Source organism: Chelonoidis abingdonii, chromosome 8 (genome assembly GCF_003597395.2).
Source record: "Chelonoidis abingdonii isolate Lonesome George chromosome 8, CheloAbing_2.0, whole genome shotgun sequence".
Lineage (NCBI taxonomy): Eukaryota > Metazoa > Chordata > Testudines > Testudinidae > Chelonoidis > Chelonoidis abingdonii.
In genome coordinates, this window is record NC_133776.1 from 49,844,221 (window position 1) to 49,851,311 (window position 7,091).

Consider the following 7,091-nt stretch of genomic DNA (forward strand, 5'->3'; position numbering starts at 1 on the left):
TTAAAAATCAGAACTTTATTATACAGAAAAAAGTAAAAGAAACACCTCTGTAAAATCAGGATGGAAAGTAATTTTACAGGGTAATAAGATTCAAAACACAGAGGATTCCCCTCTAGGCAAAACTTTAAAATTACAAAAAAAAAAAAAAAAAAGGGGAATAAACTCCTCTTTGCATAGGACAATTACAAGCTAAAACAAAGATATCTAACGCATTTCCTTCCTATTACTTGCAAATTTGTAATCTTGGTATTTTCTCACTGACGGGATTTATTGCGTTTTTACTAAACCGGTTTTGTAAACAGTTGGTTATAAAGTGAGTGCCACGCGCCCACTGAGCACATTATTTCGGCGTGTGCGTCATGTACGAGGCTAGCATCGATTCTAGAGCGTTGACTGTTGAGGTAGCTATTCCGTGCTATCCCATAGTTCGCAGTCATCCGCCTCCATGGAATTCTGGGTTGAGATCCCAATGCAAAAACAGTGTCGCAGGTGATTCTGGGTAAATGTCGTAACTCATTCCTTCCTCCATGAAAGCAAAGAGACAATATTTTGCGCCCTTTTTCCCTGGTTGCCCTGGCAGACCACCTAGCTGGCAACATGGAACCCATTTTTTGTTTTGTCACTGTCACCGTATGTGTACCTGGGATGCCGCTGACAGAGGCCAGTACTGCAGTGCTACACAGCAGCATTATTTGCCATGCAAGGTAGCAGAGATGGTTACAGGTGTTCTGTTGTCTCGCTGCTGTTCTGGGTGTCAGCTGGTTGGCCTTAGCTTGAGGTCGGGCCGGGGGCGCAAGACAAAATGGGAAATACTCCCGAGTCATCCCTCCTTTATGGTTTATTTAAAATTAGAGTCAGTTCCTGCCTGATATGGGGCAAGTAGTACTAGAGGAATCAGTGTATCGAGAAACCAGAGAGCACAAGGCCGCTCCGGTCAGATCCTGCAAAATATGAGCTGCTACATAGCCATTCGCGAGGGGGTGCCTCCAACCCACGTTGGTTACCCTTTCCCCAACCCTCCTGGGCTACTGTTGCATTGTCCCCCCATTTGTGTGATGAAGTAATAAAGAATGCAGGAGTAAGAAACGCTAAATTTTTAGTGAGATAAAATGAGGGGGAGGCAGCCTCCAGCTGCTATGATAGTCCAGGCAGGACAGAATCTTTTCTTTAGACATGAAAGTGGGGGGCTGATGGAACTCAGCCCCCAGTTGCTATGATGAGGACGGTTACCAGCCATTCTGTATCATCTACTGGGAATGACCAGGAGTCATTCCTATTTTTATCCAGGTGCCCCCGGCTGACCTACCTGAGGCCAGTCAGGAGCACTCATGGGCTGATGATGACGATGGATAGCAGTCATATTGTACCATCTGCCACCGGGGAGTGGAGAGGAGAGGATGCTGCTATTCATTGGCGCAGCACCGCGTCTACCAGCAGCATGCAGTAGACATAGGGTGACATATAAAAAAGTCAAGAAACGATTTTTTTCCCTTTTCTTTCACGGGGGGGAGGGGGAGTAAATTGATGAGATATACCCTGAAACACCCCGGACAATGTGTTTGACCCTACAGGCACTGGGCGCTCAGCCAAGAATGCAAATGCTTTTCAGAGACTGAGGGGACTGTGGGATAGCTGGAGTCCTCAGTACCCCCTCCCTCCCTCCATGAGCTTCCATTTGATTTTTTGGCTTTCCGTTACACTTGTCATATAGCACTGTACTGTGGCCTCTGTCTATCATAGCCTGGAGAATTTTTCAAATGCTTTCTCATTTTGTCTTCTGTAACGGAGCTGTGATAGAACAGATTTGTCTCCCCATACAGCGATCAGATCCAGTATCTCCCGTACGGTCCATGCTGGAGCTCTTTTTGGATTTGGCACTGCATGGCCACCTGTGCTGATCAGAGCTCCACGCTGGGCAAACAGGAAATGAAATTCAAAAGTTTGTGGGGCTTTTCCTGTTTACCTAGCCAGTGCATCCGAGTTCGGATTGCTGTCCAGAGCGGTCACAATTGTGCACTGTGGGATACTGCCCGGAGGCCAATACCGTTGATTTGCGGCCACACTAACCCTAATCCGATATGGTAATACCGATTTCAGCGCTACTCCTCTCGTCGGGGAGGAGTACAGAAACCAGTTTAAAGAGCCCTTTATATCGATATAAAGGGCCTCGTTGTGTGGACGGGTGCAGCGTTAAATCGGTTTAACGCTGCTAAAGTTGGTTTAAACGCATAGTGTAGACCAGGCTTTAGATCACGTATGGCTTTGGGAGATGTATTTTCCCTGCCCTGATTCCTCACTGACCTGGAGAGAACATAGAAAGACAAAATAAAAACCTTCCCCCACAGATTTGAAAGTATCTTTTCCCCTTATTGGTCCTTTTGGTCAGGTGCCAATCAGGTTATTTGAGCTTCTCAACCCTTTACAGGTAAAGGAGATATTTTATGCTACCTGTAGCTATGTTCATGACACGAGTATCCACCCTTAACTTGACAAAAGCATACTGGCATATTCCGCTCGCAAGGGCATCCAGGGAGAACACAGCTTTTTCCCCTCCTACAGGCTCAACCAGTTAGTGACCATGCCGCTCAGCCTGCATGGAGCCTCAGCCACCTTCCAACAGCTAAAGGATTGACTATTGTGACCACATAAACAGTATGCTGCCATCTATATTGACAATATAGTTGTTTACAGTGTCAACTGGGAGGACCACCTATGCTACCTCACTGGTATTTCAAGCCCTTGAGGAGGCAGGTTTGACACTTAGCCAGGTTAGCAGCTACATGGGAAAAGAGGTGACCTACCTCAGATACTCTGTTGGGTGGGGATGGCTACATCTCTGTGTAGATGAGGTCCAAGCATTGAGCCCCCAAGACCAAGAAACAAGTATGACAGTTTATCAGATTAGCAGCCTTTATAGATTACTTGTGCCCAATTTAGCAATGATAGCCACCCCCCTCATGGACCTCATAAAAAGCCCCAGGTCATGGAAGATGCAATGGTCAGAAGAATGTGAAAGAGCCTTCCAGTCCTTGAAGGATAGGCTGAACTGGAGGCCTGTCCTCTTCCACCCCAACTCTACAAAGCAGTTCATCCTCCAAACAGATGCCTCTAGGGTGGGCCTCAGGGCTGTATTATCTCAGGAAGTGGATGGTGAGGAATATCCAGTACTGTAGTTGAGCTGGAAATTATTCCCTCAAGAGACTAAGTACTTGACAATTGAAAAGGAAGCGCTGGTGGTAAAGTGGGTGGTCAAGGCTTTGAGTTACTCCCTGTTGGGAAACCACTTCTAGCTCATTATAGACCATGGCCCTCACCGCTGAAAGACACATGCCCAGATCATGAGATGCTACCTCTTCCTCTAGCCCTATTATGTGCAAGTGCTCCACATGTGAAGGTGCATGCTAACACTGATTTCTTCTCCCAAGGAGGCGGAGAGGAATAGGGGGGGGGAAAATACCGACAGGTCCTATCTTGAAGGGAAAGGTGTGTGATGGAATACCAACCCTGCACTGAAGAGGCAAGAGTTTAAAAAAAACTGCTCTGTACCTAAGAAGTCACACCCACTTGTCTTTGCTGGGCATTCTCCCAGTGAAGGGAGCATTCAAAAGGAGGCAGTTCAGCTCAGTCTGGGCTGACTTAGGAGAGCAGTTGTATGCAGCAGCCTCCTGCCTCCAAGTTACCATGATCAAGACTCCTAGCTGCACTGCAAGAAGCCAGCTGATCACAGGAACTGAAGGGAATGACTTGCTGTTGCCAACAGAGGAGCTACCAGAGATGAAGCAAAAGGACCACAAGAGGGACCCCACTTCCAAATCAGGAGACAATGTTGGAGGGAGTGGAATGAAGGTAAGAAGTGACCCAGGTAATGCGCTTGTGGGGTACTGGGACCTGAACCCTGTGTCAGGGCACTTGTTTTGAAGAGCCCTGGATCAAAACCTGGTGGAGTAGGATGGGCCCAGGTTCCTCTACCCTCCCCACTCTTGCTGCCGGGTGATACTATGCCTGTGATATTGCCACGGGGTAAAGTGGCCCCTTGGACTCTCACTGCTAGGAAACACTTCCCCGTGGGATCCCACTATGGGTATTGTATTTCTGAGTGTCACAATTAGGTGGTGCTGTTGGCCCAGAACACCCTGCCAGCTCCCCAATAGAGAGAGATGGGTACTTCAACCAAGGGGGTTGAAGGATCTGGGAACTGAATATAGGTGAGAAACCTGTTTAGGCAAAGATATTTCACCTAGGAAGACAATGAAAACTAGCGCTTTGTACTTCTGTGGAAGGTCCTGACTGATGAAAGGACAGATATGGCTGGAAAGAAAAGCAGTCCGAAATCTACTTTGAACCAAGGTGTTGTATCAAGCAGGCTAGGTACTAATAAGCTTCAACAGGACTTTATTTTTACAGTGGAAACACCTTTACTAAGCTGCTGCTGCACACTCTGTAACTCTCACTCAGCCTCCTCAACTCCTCCCCCCACTTGCTGTTTCCTGTCCTTTCAGACTCCCAAAAGCTGGTGCTCCCAGTTCTAATAATTACAAGCACATCTAAACACCACACAAGGCTGCAGCTTTCTAAGCCTTAGACATCAGAAAGCATATTTTACTTTTATTTGCTTGTAACCATTTTGTTTTATCCCTTCTACTTGAACTCACTTAAAATTCTTTTTTGATAAACTTTTACTTTTCTAAATCAACCCGAGTGCTGAGTTTGTTCTGAAGTGATTATTAACTCCAGTTAAAAGCACAGCAGCTTGTTGCTTTATCTCTTTAAAGGAGTAACAGATCTTACTACTCCTCTGAATGTTTCCGGAGAGGACAGGACATTTCAAGGCAGATAGTTTTTGGAAAATTCAGGACTTGGGGGTGGTGGGGGGAGGTGCTGGAGTCACTTGGCTAGTAGTAACCAAGGCTGGTAGAGACCAGTGTGGGGTTGTTACAAGCAGGCTGCTGGAGTCAGAGTTGCTGAACCAGGTCTACTCAACACAGACACTCAGTGCACGCTGGCTGGGAGCATTTAGACAGGGAGCTACAGCAGCAAAGCATTTTAATGGACTCCAGATTACAGGACAAGCCTCATGATACAATCTCTCACTGGTCTGGGTCAAACACCAAAAAGTGGTAGACTCTTTCATTCTGAAAGAGGGAATGCTCACCCTTTATTGAAGTAAGCATAGGCAGCAGGTTATATATACTTGGGGTTCCCGAGCACTAGGAATATTCAGGGCTGGGGGCCCTGCTCCAGCAATATTTGGAGCTGGGTCTCTCCCCCGGCCCTGCCTGGATTGGGTCCCAGCCCCTGTGGGTCTCCCCCCCGCGCTGCTGCGTCTCTGCCTGGAGCGGGTCCTGGCATCTGCCTGCCACCCTCCCTCTGCATGTCCCCCACTGCCGCGTCCCTGCCTGCTCGTGCTGCCAGAGTGGAATGGCTCTCAGCAGAGCTGTTGTCTGCTTCCCGTGGGTCCTAGTGCCTGCCATCTGCTAATGGCAGGGCAGGCTACCCTTACCCTGCCCTTTGGCCCTAGCCCTGAGCTCTTCCAACAGTCCAAACCCCTCAACCCCAGCCACAGCCCTCATCCCCCCTGCACCCTAATCCTCTGCCTCCGCCCTGAGCCCCCCCCCCGGCAGCATGAACCCCTCATCCTCAGCCCCAACCCTCATCCCTTCACACCCTGATCCTCTGCCCCAGCCTTGACTCCCCCCACGGCATGAACCCCTCATCTTCCCAGCCAGAACCCTCATCCCCTCGCATCTTAATCCTCCTCATCCTCAACCGCAACCCTCATCTCTTCACACCATGATCCTCTGCCCCAGTTCTGAGCCCCCTGCAGCATGAACCCCTCAAACCCAGCCACAGCCCTAGTCCCTCCACACCCTAATCCTCTGCCCCAGCCCTGAGCCCCCCTGCATCATAAACCCCTCATCCTCAGCCCCAACCCTCATTCGCCTGCACCCTGATCCTCTGCCCCAGCTCTGAGCCCCTCTCTGCAGCATGAACCCCTCATCCTCAGCCTCACAGCCCTCACCCCACAGCCCAACCCTCTTCCCTAGCCCTGAGCCCGCCACATCATGAAACCCTCACCCTCAGCCCTACAACCTTTACCCCTGCACTCCCTCCTATCTCCAAACTCCCTCCCAGATCATGCACCACCTCCCCTTTCCCCCACACCCCTTCCCACCCCCAAACTCCCTCCCAGAGCCTGCACCCCTCACCCCTTCCTACACCCCCACCCCTAGCCCAGAGCCTGCACCGAAACTCCATCCCAAAGCCTGCACCCTAATCCCCAGCCCAGGACCTGCACCCCAGACCTCCCCCCTGAAACCCCACCCAGAGCCTTAGATAAGTGGGGGCGGAGTTGGGGGGCGGGTTCTGGGCACCACCAAAATTTCTACAAACTTGCCACCCATGGAAGTAAGGGCTGAGGAGATGTGTTTGCAATGCGTCTGGCTGGCTCATGAGATCATAGGGGGAGAGAATTCTGACATAGCAGCTTCTTGTTTAGCCAAGCCAGTCCTTCAACACAACCACTATTCCTCCTTCTCAGTGAGCTCCCTCCAACCCATATATTGGCAGGAACTTGGGACTCAGAGATACTCATGTGTCTTATAAGTGAGAGGAAATCAGAGAAGGCAAATGAGTACGGTGACCAGACTTCCAAAGTGAAATAACAGGACATCTACATGGTGGTGGCAGTGGCACTGGGGTACGACAGGACAGAGGTTAAAGCAATAATTTTCAATTAACTAACAGCTTGTCTACACACACACAAGCTGTGCTGCTTTGACTGTACTGGTATAGTTAAAGCAGTAGAACCCTTGTTTCCTCTGCAGTATGGTTGCAATTATACCAGAATAAAGGTGCTTATGTCAGTATAGTTATTCCCATGCAGAAATGGGAATAAGTTATATCAGTATAAGGCACCTCTTCAGCTGTATAACTCTGTCTATAACTAGGGTAACTCCTTCAAATTAAAAAAGAATCTTATCCTATCCAAAAATAACTATACCAGTACAAAATCTGTGTTGAATAGACCTTAGGCACCTTAGTCATAGCAACAGCTGAACAGAAGAAATACAAAAGACTGCTCCAAAATTTTC